Source organism: Rhinoderma darwinii, chromosome 3, assembly GCF_050947455.1.
Source record: "Rhinoderma darwinii isolate aRhiDar2 chromosome 3, aRhiDar2.hap1, whole genome shotgun sequence".
NCBI lineage: Eukaryota > Metazoa > Chordata > Amphibia > Anura > Rhinodermatidae > Rhinoderma > Rhinoderma darwinii.
This window is the reverse complement of record NC_134689.1, coordinates 248,220,573-248,244,690: the sequence shown is the minus strand read 5'-3', so window position 1 is coordinate 248,244,690 and position 24,118 is coordinate 248,220,573. Positions and strand designations below refer to the sequence as shown.

At 44.9% G+C, this 24,118-nt stretch overlaps 1 protein-coding gene across 1 annotated transcript in view; it reads right to left on the bottom strand.

Annotated features, from left to right (window-relative positions):
- The window catches only part of ACSBG1 (acyl-CoA synthetase bubblegum family member 1), a 102,212-nt gene that overhangs the window by 65,130 nt on the left and 12,964 nt on the right, over positions 1 to 24,118 (bottom strand). The gene's annotated exons all lie outside the window — the stretch shown is intronic.

The following is a 24,118-nucleotide window of genomic DNA, read 5'->3' as shown; positions in this document are numbered from 1 at the left end:
TGCCGTGCAACCCTGGATGGTCGAGATGGATGGAGTAGTGGATGACTGGTGAATGGCCACCATTCCCAACAAGGCTGCGACGTCAGCAAGGAGGTGGCGGAGTCATGTTTTGGGCTGGAATCATGGGGAGAGAGCTGGTAGGCCCCTTTAGGGTCCCTGATGGTGTGAAAATGACCTCTGCAAAGTACGTAGAGTTTATGACTGACCACTTTCTTCCATGGTACAAAAAGAAGAACCGTGCCTTCCGTAGCAAAATTATCTTCATGCATGACAATGCACCATCTCATGCTGCAAATAATACCTCTGTGTCATTGGCTGCTATGGGCATGAAAGGAGAGAAACTCATGGTGTGGCCCCCATGTTCCCCTGACCTCAACTCTATTGAGAACCTTTGGAGCATCCTCAAGCAAAATATCTATGAGGGTGGGAGGCAGTTCACATCAAAACAGAAGCTCTGGGAGGCTATTCTGACATCCTGCAAAGATATTCAAGCAGAAACTGTCCAAATACTCACAAATTCAATGGATGCAAGAATTGTGAAGGTGATATCAAAGAAGGGGTCCTATGTTAACATGCAACTTGGCCTGCTAAGTTTTTTTTTGATTGAAAGAGCTTTTGTTTTCTGTAAATATGACCTCCTGATGCTGCAAATTCAACAAATTACCATTTTAGTTCTCTTTACAACCTTTAAAATGTTTTGATCTCTGTTGTGCATAATAATTTGAAACCATGAATTTTGAGTTTTTTACTTCTAAAAAAAAATCTGTTATCATTAGGAGATTTGTTCAATAAAATTTGCATCATACTCCAACGGTTGATGGCTTGAAGATTACACTGACTGTCATTTGCATCGACTATTTAAGAAAATCAGCGAAAAATAACATTTGCATAATAATTTGGAATGTGGTGTAGACATACACCAGACCACTAGTTACAGAAATTTATTACATCAAAAATTGACCAGCAGTGATATATACAAGTCATTAGCAAAATTTGACAATGGAAAAAAAGATAACTGTATAAGTAAGGGCCTGTTCACATCACCGTTCGCTTTCCGTTCAGGGGTTCCATCAGAGGTTTCCATCGTGGAACCTCGCAACGGAAAGCTAAACGGAAACCGCAGCTTCCGTTTGCATCACCATTGATATCAACGGTGATGGAAACACTGCTAATGGTTTCCGTTTGTCACCATTCCGGCAGGTTTCCGTTTTTCCAACAGAATTAATAGCGCAGTCGACTGCTTGATTGATTCCATCACATAAACAGAAACCTTCTGGAACGGTGACGAACGGAAACCATTAGCAGTGTTTCCATCGCCATTGATATCAAATCACTAATCAACCAATACGGTTGATAGGAACGTATGATATGGCAGATCATACGATAAAGGGTATATTACAAAAGCATTGGAAGATTCTTCATATGGATGCAGACCTAAAGGAAATAATAACATCGAGGGCACAAATAACCTATAGAAAAGGAAGAAGTATAGGGGACCAAGTCACACATAGTCATTTAGACAGCAAGAAAAAGGAAGGTTGCTGGCTAGACAGATGCTTCAGATGCGGAAACTGTATAGCATGCACGTTTATACAGATAACTAAAGTTTTTCATAGCGCTCATACAAGAATCCGTTACCCCATAAAAAATGTCTCCAACTGTAATACAAAAAATGTAGTGTACAAAATTACCTATCCATGCCCTCTAGATTATGTCGGGAATACCTCCAGGGAGTTCAAAAACAGAGTCCTTGAGCACATAGGCGACATCCTACACAAAAGGGACAAACCTATACCCGGTCATGTTCATCTAAAACATAAAAGAGACCCAAGTCGTCTAAAATTTACTGTAATAGAATGGTTGCAACCATCAATAAGAGGTGGAAACATCGATAGAGTACTTTTGCATAGAGAGTCAAAATGGATTTTCAAATTAGGATCAATTGTACCAAATGGGCTCAATGAACAGCTTGATTTTACATGCTTTTTCTGAAACTAGGCTACAAGCTGAAGGGAAGGACCTCCAAGGTTGTATTCTCAGGAATACTGCCTGTGCCATGCGCATCACAGGAAAGACAGCGGGAGCTTAGGGAGTTAAATGCATGGCTGAAGTCTTGGTGTAGAGGAGAAGGATTTGGGTTCCTAGAGCACTGGGCTGACTTTTCATTGGGGTACAAACTGTATTCTGCAGATGATTTGCACCTAAATGGAAGGGGGTCCGCTGTGCTGGGGGAGAGAATTCTAGCTGGGGTGGCGGAGTATTTAAACTAGGGCTGAGGAGGGAGGTCAATGTAGAAAAAAAAGGGGTAGCCAGGTTAGAGAGGGGTCAGACTATATTGGTGGGGGGAGAAACAGACGGTGGGGAGAGGACTAGGCAACAGGATAAGGAGATCCTTTCGTTACAAAACATCAGTGTAAATAAAAAGGACCGATTAATGTCAAATCACATTTCTGATAATAAAAGTGAAAAACTGACAGGCAAGTTAAAGTGTATGTTCACAAATGCCAGAAGTCTAGCAAGTAAAATGGGGGAGCTGGAGGCCTTGATACTGGAAGAAAATATAGATATAGTTGGTGTTGCTGAAACATGGCTGGACTCTTCACATGACTGGGCTGTAAATCTACAGGGTTTTACACTTTTTCGTAAAGACAGGACAAATAGGAAAGGTGGTGGTGTATGTCTGTATGTGAGAAGTGATATGAAGGCGAGTGTGAAAGAGACAATAGTGGGTGAAGACTGTGAGGAGGTTGAAACCTTGTGGGTGGAACTAGAAAGGGAGGTAAACACTGAAAAAATTACTTTTGGTGTAATCTATAGACCCCCCAATATAACTGAGGAGATGGAAGTTCAGCTATATAAAGAGATGGAGCGGGCTGCACAGGCGGGTACTGTAGTGATAATGGGAGATTTTAATTTCCGGGATATTAATTGGTGTCATGGTTCGGCTTCAACTGCAAAGGGGAGACATTTCCTCAACCTGTTGCAGGAAAATTTTATGGGCCAGTTTGTGGAAGACCCGACTAGAGGTGAAGCTCTGTTGGATCTGGTCATTTCTAATAATGCAGATCTTGTTGGGAATGTCAATGTTCGTGAAAACCTCGGTAACAGTGATCACAATATAGTTACATTTTACCTATACTGTAAAAAACAAACGCAGGCTGGGAGGGCAAAAACATTTAATTTTAAGAAAGCCAATTTCCCCAGGATGAGGGCTGCAATTCAGGATATGGACTGGGAAGAACTAATGTCAAATAATGGAACAAATGATAAATGGGAGATTTTCAAATCTACTTTGAGTTATTATAGTGCAAAATTTATTCCTACAGGTAATAAGTATAAACGACTCAAATTAAACCCCACATGGCTTACACCTTCTGTGAAAGGGGCAATACATGACAAAAAAAGGGCATTTAAAAAATACAAATCTGAGGGTACAGCTGTAGCCTTTGTAAAATATAAAGAGCTTAATAAAATCTGTAAAAATGTAATAAAATTAGCAAAAATACAAAATGAAAGGCAGGTGGCCAAGGATAGTAAAACAAATCCTAAAAAATTCTTCAAGCATATAAATGCAAAAAAGCCAAGGTCTGAACATGTAGGACCCCTAGATAATGGTAATGGGGAGTTGATCACAGGGGATCAAGAGAAGGCAGAGTTACTAAATGGGTTCTTTAGCTCTGTATATACAACTGAAGAAAGAGCAGCTGATGTAGCCGGTGCCAGTGCTGTTAATATATCGGCTGATATGCTGAATTGGATGAATGTAGAGATGGTCCAAGCTAAATTAAATAAAATAAATGTGCACAAGGCTCCGGGACCAGATGGGTTACACCCTAGAATTCTTAAAGAGCTTAGTTCAGTTATTTCTGTCCCCCTTTTCATAATATTCAGAGAATCTCTAGTGACTGGTATAGTGCCAAGGGACTGGCGCAGGGCAAATGTGGTGCCTATTTTCAAAAAGGGCTCTAGGTCTTCCCCGGGTAATTATAGACCAGTAAGCTTAACATCCATCGTGGGGAAAATGTTTGAGGGGCTATTGAGGGACTATATACAGGATTATGTGACAATAAATAGCATTATAAGTGACAGCCAGCACGGTTTTACTAAGGACAGAAGTTGTCAAACTAACCTAATCTGTTTTTATGAAGAGGTGAGCAGAAGTCTAGACAGAGGGGCCGCTGTGGATTTAGTGTTTTTGGACTTTGCAAAGGCATTTGACACTGTCCCCCATAGACGCCTAATGGGTAAATTACGGACTATAGGTTTAGAAAATATAGTTTGTAATTGGATTGAGAATTGGCTCAAGGACCGTATCCAGAGAGTTGTGGTCAATGATTCCTTCTCTGAATGGTCACCGGTTATAAGTGGTGTACCCCAGGGTTCAGTGCTGGGACCACTATTATTCAACTTATTTATTAATGATATAGAGGATGGGATTAATAGCACTATTTCTATTTTTGCAGATGACACCAAGCTATGTAATATAGTTCAGACTATGGAAGATGTTTGTGAATTGCAGGCAGATTTAAACAAACTAAGTGTTTGGGCGTCCACTTGGCAAATGAAGTTTAATGTAGATAAATGTAAAGTTATGCATCTGGGTACCAACAACCTGCATGCATCATATGTCCTAGGGGGAGCTACACTGGCGGATTCACTTGTTGAGAAGGATCTGGGTGTTCTTGTAAATCATAAACTCAATAACAGCATGCAGTGTCAATCAGCTGCTTCAAAGGCCAGCAAGATATTGTCGTGTATTAAAAGAGGCATGGACTCGCGGGACAGAGATGTAATATTGCCACTTTACAAAGCATTAGTGAGGCCTCATCTAGAATATGCAGTTCAGTTCTGGGCTCCAGTTCATAGAAAGGATGCCCTGGAGTTGGAAAAAATACAAAGAAGAGCAACGAAGCTAATAAGGGGCATGGAGAATTTAAGTTATGAGGAAAGATTGAAAGAATTAAACCTATTTAGCCTTGAAAAAAGACGACTAAGGGGGGACATGATTAACTTATATAAATATATTAATGGCACATACAGAAAATATGGTGATATCCTGTTCCTTGTAAAACCCCCTCAAAAAACAAGGGGGCACTCCCTCCGTCTGGAGAAAAAAAGGTTCAAGCTGCAGAGGCGACAAGGCTTCTTTACAGTAAGAACGGTGAATTTATGGAATAGCCTACCGCAGGAGCTGGTCACAGCAGGGACAGTAGATGGCTTTAAAAAAGGGTTAGATAATTTCCTAGAACAAAAAAATATTAGCTCCTATGTGTAGAAATTTTTCCTTCCCTTTTCCCTTCCCTTGGTTGGACTTGATGGACATGTGTCTTTTTTCAGCCGTACTAACTATGTAACTATGTAACTTTGTAGCCATTTTTCAAAATTAATTCCCTAATAATCCCGTTATGACCCCTTCCGGATTAAAACAAAACTTTCCACCTTGGCAACCTACACTTGCTTTTTGAGACAGTCTTAGGGTATGTTCACACGCTTAACAAAAAACGTCTGAAAATACGGAGCTATTTTCAAGGGAAAACAGCCCCTGATTTTCAGACGTTTTTTGAGCAACTCGCGTTTTTCGTGGCGTTTTTTGCTGCGTTTTTTATGGCCGTTTTTGGAGCTGGTTTCATTGGAGTCTATGAGAAAACAGCTCCAAAAACGTCCCAAGAAGTGTCCTGCACTTCTTTTGACAAGGCTGTAATTTTACGCGCCGTCTTTTGACAGCGACACGCGTAAAATGACAGGTCGTCGGCACAGTACATCGTAAAGCCCATTGAAAGCAATGGGCAGATGTTTGCCGACGTATTGGAGCCGTTTTTTCAGACGTAATTCGAGGCGTAAAACGCCTCCATTACGTCTGAAAATAGGTCGTGTGAACCCAGCCTTATAGTCTGACATTTTGCCAATAAGTATCTTCAACACAGATCTACATTATCATATAATAATAGATTCCTATAAAAATAAACAAGTCCAATCTGTGGCTTCAAGACATTATCTTTACATGGGGGTTGCATGGATGTCAGTCTAGGTATCTTTACCTCGACTTTTCATACACCATACCTATGTCTCGTCTTCTCTAGGCCCCCCCTTTCCCTTCCCCTCCCCTGGCCCGCCGATCGGGCTCATCGCTCTCATAAAGACAGGTTTTACCTGTGCATATCTACTCTGGCACAGCTCGGCAGCGCCTGTTCGAGAAGCTGGGAACTCGGCCAATGAGTAAGAAGTTGGTGAAACGTTGCGGCCAATGTTCAGCTGCTTCGTCACCTAACCAGTTCCCCAGACTACGCATCTCAAAACAGCGAACAACCACAATCGCTGTTTTCAGACACCATTCATCTCCCGTTAGTGAGAGAGAGCGATGCGCACGATACTGCTGTGGCAGGGGGCGGCGGCTCGCGGCGAGATCGCGGCACATGCTGGGAGATAGACTATTGTCTGCTCTCGGTCTGGCTGCGGTCGCAATGCGAGTTGCCGTGCCTGTATCTAGCACACTCCCCCAAACGTCACAGGGAGGGGTGTGTGGAGGGGGAGGGAGGAGGGGGGAGCTACCGGATATAAAAAGGACAGGGAATATCCCAGTGTAGTGACGTCGGACGCTTGAAACGAGCGCTGTTTTTGACTTCCGGGATGGGAAGGTCTATATTTTGCCACTGCAAATATGCTTTCACTGGAAAGCCCTCTTTCTATAAAATAGACAGCCACAGAAATCTTTAAGCCGCCTCCAATGAACTTAGATGAAGCTGATCTGTTGACCTATTGTAACGTCTATGGCCACGGTCCGTCGTTCGGTCGTTAACCTCGACGGCCGTGGCCATGGACAACTTACCTCGTTGCAGCATCGTCCTCCTGTCAGGCGCCGGCACTCACTTCCGGATTCAGAGTGTCCATGGCGGGCGCGCGCGCCCGCGCATGCACGGCCTTAAAGGGCCAGTGCGCACATTTTTGCAGGAACTCTAAAATCTAGCCCAGGATGCCCTGGGCTATAAAAAGGGCTCTGTCTCCTTGCTCTTTGCCAGAGCGTTGTTTGTTACCCATTGTTTGTCGTGCTAATGGTCTACCAGTTTCTTTCAGTTTCCCAGTGTACCTTGCTCCTGTATCCTGTATCCCATATCCTGTTTCCGTGCTACCTAGTGCTATTGCCGTGCTGTGCTATTGCCGTGCTGTGCTACAGTCTACACTTGATCTACTACGTCTCACCTGACGACTGTTCGCCGCCTGGTCCTGGACGTGCTGGCCTCACTACTGCCTACGATTGCCTCAGGTACCTTTGCTGAACTAATTGAACTCTATACTTACCTGTTTGGCCAGCTGCCACCCCGCTACGCGGTACGGCCCAGTAGGTCCACACCCCGCATCGTGACAGTACGCTCTGGCCATGGACTCCACTGGTCAATTCAAGGGCTTGGCACCCTCCCAAGCCATGCAGGCGGATCTGCTGGATCTCCGAGCTAGGCAGGATCAGCTCCTCGTGGCAGTGGACTCTATGGCGCAGCAGCTAGGGACGCTAGTTGCTTCTCTTCCTGCCTCTATGCAAGTCCTTCAAGCCGATCCTCCTATTACTCCTCCTGGCAGTTCCTGTACGGACCCTCGGTTCTCGCTACCATTGCCCTCTCGGTTCGATGGGTACGCCAGTGCTTGTCGGGGGTTTCTGAACCAATGCCACATTCATTTTACCCTGGACTCTCGAGCATTTCCGTCAGATGGAGCCAAGATTGCATTCATCATCTCCCTCCTGACTGGCAAGGCCCTGGCATGGGTTAATCCTCTCTGGGAACGTCAGGGATCCGAGACCCGAGATTTCCAGGAGTTCATGCGAATATTCCGAACTGTTTTTGAGGAGCCTGGGCGAGTCTCATCAGCAGCCACTGCCATCTTCAACCTTCGCCAAGAGGACACCTCGGTGGGCGAGCATACGATCCAGTTCCGGACTCTGGCAGGAGAGCTATCCTGGAACAATGAGGCCTTCGTGGCATCCTATTGGCATGGCCTGTCGTCCGAGATCAAGGATGAACTGGCTGCTCGAGATCTGCCTTCTGCCTTGGACGACTTGATTCTGCTTGCCACTCGGGTAGACATAAGGCTGAGGGAAAGATCTCACGAGGTTCGTCAGGAGCGTCGGTGCCCTAGACTGGCGCCCAACTTTCAGCAACCCCTTTTGCCTGCTTCTATTGCTTTGCCCGAGGTCCCGATGCAAGTAGACCGACTAAAATTATCGGTCCAGGAGAAACAGCGCAGGCGCATGTAAAGGATCTGCCAGGCACAGCTTCGGGGTTAACTCCCAGAACTAATCAGTCAGCACCTGAGAATACATCCCTGAGACTGACTCCTGCTTCCACCATTCAGGCTGGCAGGCTTAGGAGTGGGAGAGCCTATCGTAACCTGGCCAGACTCAGCTAGCTCCCGCCCTCGGTCTATTTAAGCCTGCACTTCCTGTCCCTCGGTGCTTGTGATTCTTTCCTTGTGGTTTCCTGGCCCAGCTACAGCTCCTGCTATTTTTGATCCTGCTCCATACAGACCCTGGCTTACCGACTACTCTTCTGCTTTTCGTTTTGTATCTCGCACACTCCTGGCTTGACTCGGCTCGTTCACCACTCTGGTTGCTCACGGTGTTGCCGTGGGCAACGGCCCCTTTTCCTTGCTTGTGTTCCTTTGTATGTTTGTCGTGTTTGTCGTGCACTTACTGAGCGCAGGGACCGCCGTCCAGTTGTACCCCGTCGCCTAGGGCGGGTCGTTGCAAGTAGGCAGGGAGTGCAGAGTGGCGGGTAGATTAGGGCTCACTTGTCCGTCTCCCTACCCCCTGCCATTACATAATCACAAGCCCATACCTAGTCTACCCCTGGTCCCTGACACTACTATGGATCCCCGTGAGACCCTGGCTCAGCAAATGCAGGGTCTCTCCCTACAGGTCCAGGCCCTGGCTCAGAGGGTCAACCAGCCTGATGCTACCCTGGTAGTTCCCCTCACCGCACCTCTTGAACCCCACCTCAAGTTGCCCGACCGGTTCTCAGGGGACCGGAGGGCTTTTCTCTCCTTTCGGGAGAGTTGTAGGCTTTACTTTCGTTTAAAGCCTCATTCCTCAGGTTCTGAGAGCCAGCGGGTGGGTATAATTATGTCCCGGCTCCAGGAAGGGCCCCAAGAGTGGGCCTTCTCCTTGGCTCCTGACGCCCCTGAACTTTCCTCCGTTGATTGTTTCTTTTCTGCTCTCGGACTTATTTATGACGAGACTGACAGGACTGCCTTTGCCGAGAGTCAGCTGGTGACCTTAAGTCAGGGTAAGAGACCTGTTGAGGAGTATTGCTCTGACTTTCGGAAGTGGTGCGTAGCTTCTCGGTGGAATGACCCTGCCTTAAGGTGCCAGTTTAGGTTGGGTCTGTCGAATGCCCTGAAAGCCCTGCTAGTTAGCTATCCCTCTTCTGACTCCCTAGACCAGGTTATGGCTTTAGCGGTATGACTTGACCGACGTCTCAGGGAACGACAACGTGAACGTTTATGTGTTTTCTCCTCCGACTCCCCCATGATGCCTCCCGAAGCTCCGTTGCTTCGTTCCTCCCCGAAAGATTCAGAGATACCTATGCAACTCGGGGCCTCCGTGTCCCCCCAACAACGTAGAGAATTCCGCAGGAAGAATGGTCTCTGCTTCTACTGTGGGGACGACAAGCATCAAGTGAACAACTGTCCTAAGCGTAAGATTGCAGCCAGAGAACTTCTGCGTCTAAGTGATCATCGGGGAGGTCACTTGGGCGCACAGGTATTTCCCGTAAATATAAAACGTAATAAAATCTTGCTTCCCTTTCAGGTCTCTTTTGGTGGTAGGTCTGCTACCGGCAGTGCCTTCGTGGATTCAGGGTCCTCTACTAATATCATGTCTGTGGAATTTGCTATGTCCCTTGCTATGCCTCTGATTGATTTGCCTAAACCTGTCCCGGTTGTGGGTATTGACTCCACTCCTCTTGCTAATGGTTATTTTACACAGCATACCCCTGTTTTTGAACTCCTTGTTGGCTCGATGCATTTGGAGCAATGCTCTGTACTGTTGATGCAGGGATTATCGTACGATTTGGTTCTAGGTCTTCCCTGGTTGCAGTTGCATAATCCTACGTTTGACTGGAATACTGGGGAGCTAACCAAATGGGGTAATGAATGTTGTACGTCATGTTTTTCTGTTAATTCTATTTCTCCCCCTAAGGAGGCGAATACGCTACCCAAGTTTGTTCAGGACTTCGCTGATGTTTTCTCTAGGGAGGCTTCCGAAGTGTTACCTCCTCATAGAGAATACGATTGCGCTATCGAATTGGTACCAGGAGCTAAACTTCCTAAGGGTAGGATATTTAATCTTTCTTGTCCCGAACGTGAAGCTATGAGAGTGTATATCCAGGAATCCCTGGCCAAGGGTTACATTCGTCCCTCTTCTTCTCCGGTAGGTGCTGGCTTCTTCTTCGTGGGGAAGAAGGATGGTGGTCTTAGGCCATGCATTGACTACCGTAGCCTGAATAAGGTCACGGTAAGGAACCAGTATCCCCTTCCTTTGATTCCTGATCTCTTTAATCAGGTTCAGGGGGCCCAATGGTTTTCTAAATTGGATCTACGGGGGGCGTATAACCTTATTCGCATCAAAGAGGGGGATGAGTGGAAGACTGCGTTTAACACGCCCGAAGGCCATTTCGAATACCTCATCATGCCCTTTGGGTTGTGTAATGCCCCTGCGGTCTTCCAGAATTTCATAAATGAGATTTTGAGAAATTACCTGGGGATTTTTCTGGTAGTGTACCTTGATGACATACTTGTGTTTTCCAAGGACTGGTCCTCCCACATTGAGCATGTCAGGAAGGTGCTCCAGGTCCTTCGGGAAAATAAACTAGAACAACAACCTAAAAGAATGGAGTCAATACACAGCTTTGTTTAATAAAAAATAACTTTTATTGATACAGAACATAAAACATGAAAAACAAATCACATGTTAAAATCAAGGATGACTACCACAGTGTGGCAACAGTTGGAAGCCAGACAGAAAATATAAACAACAATGTGTTAATATAAGAGTAAAATACTCTATAGGATAGCACCAGAGGGGACTAGATAGTCCAATCTGAATAAATATATAGGGTCTTTAAACATAGTGCATAGTTGTAAACATAAGGAGTGAAGGAATGCCTAACCAGTCCACACCTCAGTGTGGAAGAGGGCATGTAAATAAATGTTTAAGACCTTACCCATGGTGTGCTATCCAGCTGTCTGGCGTCACACCCGACGCGCGTTTCGGCGGAGGAGCCTTCGTCCGGGGGTCCTCCGGGAAAATAAACTGTTTGCCAAAACCGAAAAATGTGTGTTTGGGGTACAGGAGATTCCATTTTTGGGTCAAATCCTCACTCCTCATGAATTCCTCATGTACCCCGCCAAGGTTCAGGCTGTGACCCAGTTGTGTCTGTAACCAAGCCATTGAGACTCCAAGTGGGAGCCCATCATGCTGAACTCATCTCCCTGTTCGTCCTGTCCAAGGCCATCAACCCCGTGCTGCTGGGTTTGCCTTGGCTCCGTCTGCACGCCCCCATCCTGGATTGGAACTCTGGAGATGTCCTCCAGTGGGGCCCGAAGTGTCTTGACAGCTGTCTGGGTCATATCCAGTCGCCACAACCTGCTCCGCTTCAGTCTTTCACAGGGTTGCCTTCCTGTTTCTCCATGTTCTGCGATGTCTTCGATAAAAAGGAGGCAGAGACCTTGCCGCCACACCGGGCATATGACTGTCCGATTGACCTTGGCCCTGAATCGTCTCCTCCTCGTGGTAGAGTGTACCCTCTCTCCCTGCCAGAGACCCAGTCCATGTCGGCCTACATTAAGGAGAACCTGGAGAGGGGTTTCATTAGTAAATCCTCATCCCCGGCCGAATCGGGGTTCTTCTTTGTTAAAAAGAAAGATGGATCGTTACGACCTTGCATTTACTACCGAGGCCTAAACCAGATCACGGTGAAGAACAGGTACCCTCTGCCTTTGATTTCTGAACTGTTTGATCGCATACGGGGGGCGAAAAAAATGTCTAAACTGGACCTGCAGGGGGCCTATAATATGATTCGGATTCGTCGAGGTGACGAATGGAAGACTGCCTTTAATACTCGTGATGGGCACTACGAACACTTAGTTATGCCCTTCGGCCTGTGTAACGCCCCCGCAGTATTTCAAGAATTTGTCAATTAAATTTTTTGTGATTTCCTTTATGCTTGTGTTGTGGTGTATCTCAATGACATTTTGATTTTTTCCCCAGATCCAGTAACTCATCAAAGTCATGTCCGCCAGGTGTTGCTCCGTCTAAGAGAGAATCGCCTTTACGCCAAGTTGGAGAAGTGTGTTTTTGAGAAGAAGTTATATCCTTCCTGGGCTATATTATCTCCGATCAGGGCCTCAAGATGGACCCCCAAGAAGGTAAAGGCTGTCCTGGGGTGGCCACGCCCCCAAGCTTAAGGGCCATACAACGCTTCCTAGGATTCGCCAACTTCTACCGACTGTTCATCCCCAACTTCTCATCTTTGACAGCTCCTATCTCCACCCTCACTAAGAAGGGTATGAATGCCAAGATGTGGACTCCGGAGACTGAAGCCGCATTTGAATCATTAAAGAAAGCCTTCACGTCTGCCTCCATTCTGCACCATCCGGATGTATCCCTTCAGTTTTCGTTAGAGGTGGACGCTTCCTCGGTGGGTGCTGGTGCACTGTTGTTCCAGAAAAGATCGAAAGGCAAGGCTGGGGTATGTGGCTACTATTCCAAGCTGTTTTCTTCCGCAGAGCGCAACTACTCGATTGGGGACCGGGAGTTACTGGCCATCAAGCTGGCTCTGCAGGAGTGGAGACATGTACTGGAGGGCGCGGTTTATCCTATCCTGATCTTCACGGTTCTTAAGAATTTGACCTACTTACAGACGGCCCAGCGGTTGAATCCTCGTCAAGCCAGGTGGTCGTTGTTCTTTGCTCAGTTCCGGTTCGTACTCCACTACCGACCCGCCGACAAGAATGTGAGGGCCGATGCCTTGTCTAGATCTTTTGAAACCGAAGACGCCATGGAATCTCCACAGAATATTATTGACCCATCCTGCATCTTCTCTGTGAATCCCCTACAAGTTAGGGACATTCCTCCGGGTAGGACTTTTGTACGTCTGGCTGACCGAGGAAGAATTCTTCACATGGGTCACAGTTCTAAGCTGGCAGGTCACGCGGGTGCTCGTAAGACCCAAGATCTAATCACCCGTCAGTTCTGGTGGCCCACGCTACCCAAAGATGTTATGGACTTTGTCTCCTCTTGCACAGTATGTGCAGCAAATAAAGTTGCTCACTCCAGACCTGCTGGCCTGCTCCAACCACTGCCTGAGCCCGTTGCCCCATTGCAACATGTCGCTATGGACTTTGCCACAGATCTTCCTTCTTCTGCAAGTTGCAGTGTGATCTGTGTGGTGGTGGATCGATTTTCCAAAATGGCTCACTTCATTCCCTTGACCGCCCTGCCGTCTGCTACGCGATTGGCTGAACTCTTCATACAGCACATCTTCGATCTGCACAGCTTGCCCCTGCATATTGTCTCGGAATGAGGTGTCCAGTTCACCTCGAAGTTTTGGAGAGCACTGTGCGGCCTCCTCGGTGTAAAATTGGACTTCTCTTCGGCCTATCATCCCCAGTCCAATGGGCAAGTCGAGAGAGTTAACCAGATTATGGAGAACTATCTGCGTCACTTTGTTTCCAGGCGCCATGATGATTGGGTGCAGTTGCTCCCGTGGGCAGAGTTCTCTTATAACAACCACACCAGTGAGTCGACCACTTCCAGTCCATTCTTCATCGTCTACGGCCAACATCCTCGTATACCTCTTCCTATTTCTATGATGTCCCAGGTGCCTGCAGCCGATTCAACCTTCAGGGACTTTCTACAGATATGGCAACAGACCCGATCTTCTATCTTGTTGGCGGTGGACCACATGAAGAGAAAGGCAGATACAAGAAGATGGGCGCCTCCGCAGTTCCTTCCAGGGACTAAAGTCTGGCTGTCTTCTAGGAATATCCGGCTGAAGGTGCCGTCGTGCAAATTTGCTCCTAGGTTCCTTTGTCCCTTCGAAATTCTGCTACAGATCAACCCGGTATCCTACAAGCTGTGGTTCCCCCCTACCCTCAGGATTCCTAACTCCTTTCACGTCTCCCTGCTGAAACCCGTGGTTCTGAACTGCTACTCCAGGACTCCTAGCTCCACAGTGACCCCTGGCGGCTCATCGGGGACTTTCGAAGTAAAGGAGATTCTGGCTACCAAGAAGGTGGGAGGAAGGACATTTTATTTAGGGGATTGGAGGTGTTCGGTCCAGAAGAGAGGTCTTGGGAGCCAGAGGAGAACATCGATGCTCCTGTCCTCGTGAGGAAATTTCTCTCCCGCTCTGGTCCCAAGAAAAGCGGGCGTAAGAGGGGGGATACTGTAACGTCTATGGCCACGGTCTGTCGTTCGGTCGTTAACCTCGACGGGCGTGGCCATGGACAGCTTACCTCGTTGCAGCGTCGTCCTCCTGTCAGGCGCCTGCACTCACTTCCGGATTCAGAGTGTCTCCAGCGGGCGCACTCGTCCGCGTGTGCACGGCCTTAGAGGGCCAGTGCGCGCATTTTTGCAGGAACTCTGCAATCTAGCCCAGGATGCCCTGGGCTATAAAAAGGGCTCTGCCTCCTTGCTCTTTGCCAGAGCGTTGTTCATTACCCATTGTTTGTCGTGCTTATGGTCTCCCAGTTTCCCAGTGTACCTTGCTCCTGTATCCTGTATCCCGTACCCTGTTTCCGTGCTACCTAGTGCTATTGCTGTGCTGTGCTATTGCCTTGCTGTGCTACAGTCTACACTTGATCTACTACGCCTCACCTGACGACTGCCTACGATTGCCTCAGGTACCCTTGCTGAACTAATTGAACTCTATACTTACCTGTTTGGCCAGCTGCCATCCCGCTACGCGGTACGGCCCAGTGGTTCCACACCCCGCATCGTGACACCTATCTCCCCTGAGGAATCATTTGGTCAGGAGGGAACGCGTTGGGAGAACATTCATTTATCACTTGCTATCTCAAAGAGGTTACCCACGTCTTTGACATAAGGACACAATCGATGGAGGACTACTAACAACAAAAAAAAGGGGTAGGAGGGCAATTGCCCCTAAATTTTCCTATTACCTCTATATGTAATCCATGCAAGATAATGAAAACAAATAAATGTGGGGGAACCTCTAGAAAAGAGAAATAAGAAAATAGTACAGATTTATAATCCTTAGGCTGGGTTCACACGACCATGTTACGTCCGTAATGTACGGAACGTATTTCGGCCGGAAGACCCGGACCGAACACACTGCAGGGGGCCGGGCTCCTAGCATCATAGTGATGTACGACGCTAGGAGTCCCTGCCTCTGCGTGGAACTACTGTCCCGTACTGTAATCATGATTACACTACGGGCCAGTTGTCCTGCAGCGAGGCAGGGACTCCTAACATCGTACATCACTATGATGCTAGGAGCCCGGCTCCCTGCACTGTGTTCGGTCCGGTACTTGCGGCCGAAATACGTCCGTCAATTACGGACGTAATTAGTGTGTGTGCACATACCCTACAAAAGTGGACTATTTGCTGTCTCAAAAAATTATGATGAAAATGCACATCATGCATATATGAAAAATCGCAAGCAGTATTGGCATATGAAACTTCTCTGTAAACATGGTATGTTTTTACAAATATGTTTTTTTTTTTAAAAAGAAACAAAGTAAAAGTTATATTTTATATATACTCCGGATCTATATTTTTCTTTCCTATTATCATAAACACAAATGTGAATATACTTACAAAATATAATTATAATGGAGGGGAATACATATTCCACGTTTTTCTCTTAACCATGAGCTTTTATGTAAGCTCTGTTAAGCTAGAAGACAGACACCAGACCACTAGTTACAGAAATTTATTACATCAAAAACTGACCAGCAGTGATATATACAAGTCAATAGCAAAATTTGACAATGGAAAAAAAGATAACTGTACAAGTAAGGGCCTGTTCACATCACTGTTCGCTTTCCGTTCATGGGTTCCGTCAGAGGTTTCCGTCGTGGAACCTCGCAACGGAAAGTCAAACGGAAACCGCAGCATCCGTTTGTATCACCATTGATATCAATGGTGACGGAAACACTGCTAATGGTTTCCGTTTGTCACCGTTCCGGCAGGTTTCCGTTTTTCCGACGGAATTAATAGCGCAGTCGACTGATTGTTGATTGATTCCGTCACATAAACAGAAACCTGCTGGAATGTTGATGAACAGAAACCATTAGCAGTGTTTCCGTCACCATTGATATCAATGGTGATGCAAACGGAAGCTGTGTTCCGTTTGACTTTCCGTTGAAGGGTTCCACGACGGAAACCTCTGAAGGATCGCCTGAACGGAAATGAACGGTGATGTGATGTAATTTTAATAATAAAAAAATCCTTATAATGTCATAATTGAATATAAGATGGAATAAAAAGATTAAATAGTCAGCATCAATTCTGCTTAGATACAGTATAACCCCTGTCCAGCATGTACAGTTGGATATCTGGTGAAGTAACTGCAAAGAGAATGTCCCATGTCACTTTTTCCATTAGTTGAGTTTTAATGGGCACTCAGATAGTTAATGTAGTGGCCACCACCACACCTCTCTCTCCTACAATCACACTCACCTCTTCACGGTACCGTTCCATTTACTTTAGGCTGCAGTCTGAGAACAGCTCACACTACTAGTTACTTAACTCTCTACACCTGCTGTCCTTGGCTCTGGAGTAGCAGCATGCACTAATTGGTCATCTTCAGCACCTGTTGCTTTCCTATATAAAGCTCTCACTCGCAGTTTTTTTTTGCCAGGGCAATAAGGTTGCTCCCTCTTAGAGCCTAGTTGTGTGCCTGCTGGTTTTTGATCTATTGGACTGTTATTGATTATCCTTGTTTGCCTCCTACCTACCGACCATGGAACATGACCCCTACTATTCTTCAGTACCACTGCCTAAAACTACCGCTACGGATCCGCACTCGAGACTGTACACCTTGTGAGACAGTGACAGGTAAAGTCATTGAGGGAAGGTACATTTCCCCTAGAATCCTGTCATATGTATCCTAGGCTCCAGGGAATGAGTATTTTTTGCAATAGAAAGCTCTAGCTTTCCAATCTCGGCTTAAGGAAAAGCCGGAAAAAGGGCCTGGAGTTGGATTGGGATAGAGCAGGGCGGGTTCCCCAATCCCTAGTCCATCTCTGTTTGTAGGACAAGGCTGCTGCTCAATTAGCTGCACCTGCAGCCTGTGTATAAAAAGGTGCAGACACAGTGTGTGTCAGTCTCACCCCTCACTCAGACCGGAGACTACTAAGTCTGGAGTAGCCTGTATTCTATGTGAGTAAAGACCTGTGTTACTTTGTGTCCAGTGCCTGGTAGGAAGGCACTTGGTATAGTTAGATAATATCTTGTTTAGTTAGTGCTCAGCCGAGCAGTATTTATTTTGTATTTTGCCTTGTGGTACAAGAGGCTGTTTCTTTGACAAGAATAAAACACAGGCAAAGCCCTGTTATGAACTTTAATGCACGGTGTCCCTGTCTCTGGCTACTAAGAAACCGCTGTACCAACCTCTCCTGATGCTAAACCCTCACAACCTAAATAGCAAGTGCGCCATTTGTCGCTTTTATTCCATTGGTTATTTATCGGCTGTTGTATCGAGAGACTATTTTGGGGGTTCAGCGATCAGTGGATTCCTCGACCCTGAAGACCAAGACCCTATACAAGGGTTTGAGGTGAAAAGGTCTAGCCACCAGAAATCCTGTATGACACGGTGGGTTCACTATACCCCCTGCCGTTCGAAAATATTATTACTACGCTATATTGGATGGAGAGCATCACAGTTAACATACAGCCAATTGGGGGAAATTAATTAAATATGTTGATAGGAGATGAATATTGTTTTGGCGACTACAGATAATAATTGGTTAATATAGTAATGAGATTCGTGTTACTAGAATGTATGTTACAAGACCACATAAGAATTGTTTCCTCCACACGCTACATAACTATGTTTTCACTGCACTGTTCTTTTTTTAATGTGCATAGCATTCTTCTAAGGGTCACTCTGTTTCCAGTAAGACGTACAAGGCTAAATGTGGGCAGTATCTTGTTTGTCTTACCAAAAACCTTGAAATTAACTCTTCCTCCACCCTGAACACTGCAATAACTATGTCAAAAAAGGTGCACAGCCAGGCTCCAAGTTACATGGAATGTGATTGATTTTCTAAGTTGTACCGCCACTTTTCCCTGTAGAACTGACAAACCTGGCATTATTCAGTAGTGTGCGCTGTGCTCTCCAATAGACAGCGAAGTCGAGGAATACAGTGCATGGTAGACTAATGGTATGTTCACACGGCTTCTTTTCAGACGTTTTTCGGCTGAAAAAAACGAAAGCTGAACGCCTCCAAACATCTGCCCATTGATTTCAATGGGAAAAACTGCATTTCATTCCAACAGGGTGTTTTTTATGCGGCCATTTGAAAAGAAGTTAAAAGAAGTGCATGTCACTTCTTGAGACATTTTTGGAGGCTGCTTTCCCTTTTTGCATGTGAACATACCCTTATTCTTCAGACTGACATTTTGCACAGTGGTATTGTAGTCTTCATAAATATGCCCCAATAACTGCACATAAGAACACTTTGTAGTTAGTAGTCATATTTTGCCATGCTGTTAGATTCCTGTACCATAGATTACTATCTACTCTAAACTGGAATTACATCTGAAATGTCTACAATCAGACCCAGAGCCTCAGAAAAATATGTTTTGAAAGTATTAGAAGGGCAATGCAAAGGAGATGAGTAGTGGAACCCCCAGAATCATCACAATGAAAGGACTACGTATAGTGCAATTTAGGTGCTGCGGTTCCTTCACAGTGTTTCCCTGCATAACGCTATTCCTGTCTACCTTCTGTACAGCCGCAGTCACTTAGATAAAGCTGCCCTACAGATCCCATTCCCTATACTATGTGAAAAGCACTGTGAAGATAAACTTCTAAAGAGACTTCTGCCCCTCTGTTCTAGGGATCTGCAAGGATCCCAGAGGTCGGACCTACAGTGGTTATGAAGTGATGGTATATCCTAATGATATGCCGTTACTTTAAAAAGGGGTTATCCAGGATTAAGAAAACTGATTTCTTCCAGAACAGTGCCACACCAGTCCATAGGTTGTGTGTGATATTGCTGTCAGCCCTATTTACTTCAATTCTTGACAACCCATTTAGGATGTGAATACCCCTATAAAGTACATGTGGTTATTGGTGTACTAGTTATTTGTTTTTTTTTAAAGAAGCGGAGCATTAAAAAAGGTTTCTATAACTGGTTATAATTGATAAAGCGCAAGTGGTCCCACACACAAAAGACACATACAGTATGTGGTTGGGTTTTGTGTTTCTGTTTCTAGCCATTAAAGTCAATGGGGAAAACCACCACATAATCACCAGAATCATACACACAGTGCAGTATAAGAGAGTGTGAATGGTAATTCATAAATCTGAAATAACATGTAACATCTGGCTGGTGCAATACTTTATATATCACAATTGACAAATGTTACATAAATGCCTTGTGTGTATCCGACATACGTAGAATATGTGTAAGTGTAGAGCTATTGACTTTGTTCATTAGTTGATACAATTAAATGTTCTCAAAATGATTCAGTAGAGGAAATTGTCACAGCTATAAATATAAAGAAGAAAGATTATGCTCTTCAGCTCATCCTGATTTACTTCCTTGCATACGTTCCATGAGTGCCTGGCAACAAAAAGATTATCCACAATGAGTGCTGTAACAACCAATTTTACAAACTCCTCTTGTAAGGCTGCCATCAAGACTGTCCCCTAAGTAAATCTCAAATACTATTTTGAAGAAAATCCAGGTCTGACATTAAAAAAATATATAACAATATGAATTTCTAGAGTGTATGTATATATATATATATATATATATATATATATATATATATATATACACACACTAGTCCTTCTCAATGAATTAGAATATCATCAAAAAGCAGTTATGGAAGCAGCATAGCATGCGAGCTACGCTGTTTTCGTAACTACCATTCATTTCTATGGGACTTACGGAAACAGCGTAGCTCAGTGTTTTCGTAACTCACGACCATATAAGCTTTTTCATGGTCGGAATTCACCTAATTCAGCCACAACACAGAGCGGCTGAATGGGGTTTAGGGGGCCCCATTCCAGAGAGGTGGGACCTGCATCTATCTGACATTTATGACATATCCTGTGAATATGTCATAAATGGCCCTGATGGGAAAACCCCTTTAAATATGCTAAATTTCAAAAATATGTTTAATACCGAAATGTAGGCCTACTGAAAAGTATGTACAGTATATGCCCTCAATACTTGGTCGGGGCTCCTTTTGCATGAATTACTGCATCAATGCGGCGTGGCATCAGGGCGATCAGCCTGTGGCACTGCTGAGGTGTTATGGAAGCCCAGGTTGCTTTGATAGCGGCCTTCAGCTCGTCTGTATTGTTGGGTCTGGTGTCTTATCTTCCTCTTGACAATACTCCAAAGATTCTCTATGGGGTTTAGGTCAGGCGAGTTTGCTGGCCAATCAAGCCCAGTGATACTGTGGTTATTAAACCAGGTATTGGTACTTTTGGCAGAGTGGGCAGGTGAAATTAAATCAGGGCAAAATTAAATTGGCATATCCATAAAGCTTGTCAGCATTAGGAAGCATTGAGTGCTCTAAAATTCCCTGGTAGACGGCTGCGCTGACTCTGGACTTGATATAACACAGTGGACCAACACTAGCAGACGACATGGCTTCCCCAAACCATCACTGACTGTGGAAACTTCATACTGGACCGCAAGCAACTTGGATTGTTGCCTCTCAACTCTTCCTCCAGACTCCGGGACCGAGATTTCCAAATGAAATGCAAAATTTACTTTCATCTGAAAACAGAACTTTGGAACACTGAACAACAGACCAGTCCTTTTTCACCTTAGCCCAGGTAAGACGCTTCTGATGTTGTCTCGAGGAATGCGACAGTTGTAGCCCATGTCCTGGATATGTCTGTGCGTGGTGGCTCTTGAAGCACTCACTCCAGCCGCAGTCCACTCCTTGTGTTTCCCCTAGATTCTTGAATGGCCTTTTCTTAACAATCCTTTCAAGGCTGCTGTTATCCCTGTTGCTTGTGCATCTTTTTCTACCTCACTTTTTCCTTCCTCTCAACTTTCCATTAATATGCTTTTATACAACACTCTGTGAACAGCCAGCTTCTTTAGCAATGTCATTTTGTGGCTTACCCTCCTTATGGAGGGTGTCAATGACTGTCTTCTGGGCAACTGTCAAGTCAGCAGTCTTCCCCATGATTGTGTTGCCTACTGAACCAGTCTGTTGGACCATTTAACTGGTTGCCGACACAGGATGAGAATACTTGTCATGCGCGGCAGGTACTTTGCGCATTAGGACGAGCATTCTCGTCCTGTGTTACAGCTGTGTCCGTGAGCGATCAGGAGCGGGGCAATGGCTGTAATACACAGGCGCTGCCCCGCTCTAACGGTGTAGAGAAGAGAAACTCTTCTCTCCACCGTTAACCTCTCAAATGCCGCGATCAAAGCTGATCGCGGCATTTATAGTAAATAAGAGGAGGGGGGGCTGCCCTTTGATCGCGTCACAGAAAATTCCTGTGATGCGATCAAAGCCCATAAATTTGATGGCCAGACAGCCTAGGGTCCATTGAAGGACAATCAGTACACAGGCTAATGTACTGGAATATAGGTATATGCCAGTACATTACAGTTTAAAAATCAAAATCAAAATTAAAAATCTCTTTATGGGATAAAAAGAAAAAGTTAGAGGCTCTGTCACCAGATTCTCAAATCCCTATCTCCTATTGCATGGGATCGGCGCTGCAATGTAGATAACAGTAAAGTTTTGTTTTTTTAAAAACTTTCATTTTTGGCCAAGTTATGAGCTATTTTATATATATGCAAATGAGGTTTGAAATGGACAACTGGGCGTTTTTTTTTCGTTATGTCCAACTGGGTGTGTATTGTGTTTTTAACTGGGCGTGTTTACGTGTATGTCGCTGACCAATGAGTGACCAGTCAGCATCATACACTCATCTCCATTGATTTACACAGCAGCGATGTGCAGCCACATAAACAGAGATTAACGTTAATCAAGTGTCCTGATAATGAATATACATGATCATCCAGCCTGGACGTCATGTGTATTCAGAATTCTGACACTTCTGACTCTTTTCTTTGAGATTTCTAGCAAGTGAAACGAAATCTCGTTTACCTCCGTAATCTCGCGAGATTTCGCTTCCCTTGCCGGAGTCTCACAGAAAAGATTCAGAAGTGTCAGGATTCTGAATACACATGACGTCCAGGCTGGAGGTCGTGTGTATTCATTATCAGGACACTTGATTAACGTTAATCTCTGTTTATGTGGCTGCACATCGCTGCTGTGTAAATCAATGGAGATGAGTGTATGATGCTGACTGGTCACTGATTGGTCAGCTTCATACACGTAAACACGCCCAGTTAAAAACACAATACACGCCCAGTTGGACATAATGAAAAAAAAACGCCCAGTTGTCGATTTCAAACCTCATTTGCATATATATAAAATAGCTCATAACTTGGCCAAAAATGAAAGTTTAAAAAAAACCAAAAACGTTACTGTTATCTACATTGCAGCGCCGATCCCATGCAATAGGAGATAGGGATTTGAGAATCTGGTGACAGAGCCTCTTTAAATTAATTATAAAAATAATAATTTATGTTAAATAAAAAAAAATAGTAAAAAAATACATATTTTTCACAATAAATAAACTTTTTCAAATATAAGTTCCAAAACATGAAATAATATAGACATATTTGTTATCGCCACGACCGTAGCAACCTAAACAACAAATCTATAACATTATTTATGATGATCGGAATATGGTGTAAAAAACATAAATAATAAAACTGCAGCAAAACTGCTTTTTTTTTTCTGCACTTTCGGAAAAAAATGTTTTTTATATAAATGAAACAATAATGTATTGGCACCAAAAGATGGTACCTACATAAAGTACAACTCGTTCCGCAAAAACCAAGTCTCATACAACGTCATACTACTTTGTACAAAAAATAAAACAGTTATGAGCGTCGGGATGCAAAGTGGGAGATATAAAAAAATTGTTCTGTCCTCAAGGCCAAAATTGGCCGTTTCCTTAAGGGGTTAAAGAGTTAGGAAACCTTTTCATGTGTTTTGTGTTGATAAGGCTATGTTCACATCTGCGTCTGGGCTCTGTTCCGACGTTCCGTCGGAACGGAGCCCTGACTGACACAAACTGAAACCGAAGGTTTCCGTTTCCATCACCATTGATTTCAATGGTGACGGATCCGGTGCCAATGGTTTCAGTTTGTCTCCGTTGTGCAAGGGTTCCGTCGTTTTGACAGGATGAATACCATAGCCGAATGATGATGGAAACGGAAAACTTTGGTTTTAGTTTGTGTCAGTCAGGGTCGGAACGGAGTCCTGACACAGATGTAAACGAAGCCTTAGCTGATTAGAGTGTGACACCATGAGTCTACAATCTTCTACTTTTACCCAATATTCAAATTTTCTGAGACACAAAATTTTGGGTTTTCATTAACTGTTAGCCATAATCATCAAAATTAAATGAAAAAATTCTGGAAAAAGATCACTCTGTGTGTAATGAATCTATATAATATGCAGGGGCATAACTAGGAAAGACTGGGCTCCATAGCAAACTTTTGACTGGGGCCCCCTCCCCTGGGTATCACACAACCCGCCTTGTAGATAGTGCCTCCCTATAGATTATGCCACATACCGCCCCTTATAGATAGCACCATACAGCCCCCCTGTAGATAGCGCCATACACAGCCCCATGTAGATAACGCCTTACAGTGCCCCCCTGTAGATAACGCCTTACAGTGCCCCCCTGTAGATAACGCCTTACAGTGCCCCCCTGTAGATAACGCCTTACAGTGCCCCCCTGTAGATAACGCCTTACAGTGCCCCCCTGTAGATAAAGCCTTACAGTACCCCCCTGTAGATAACACCTTACAGTGCCCC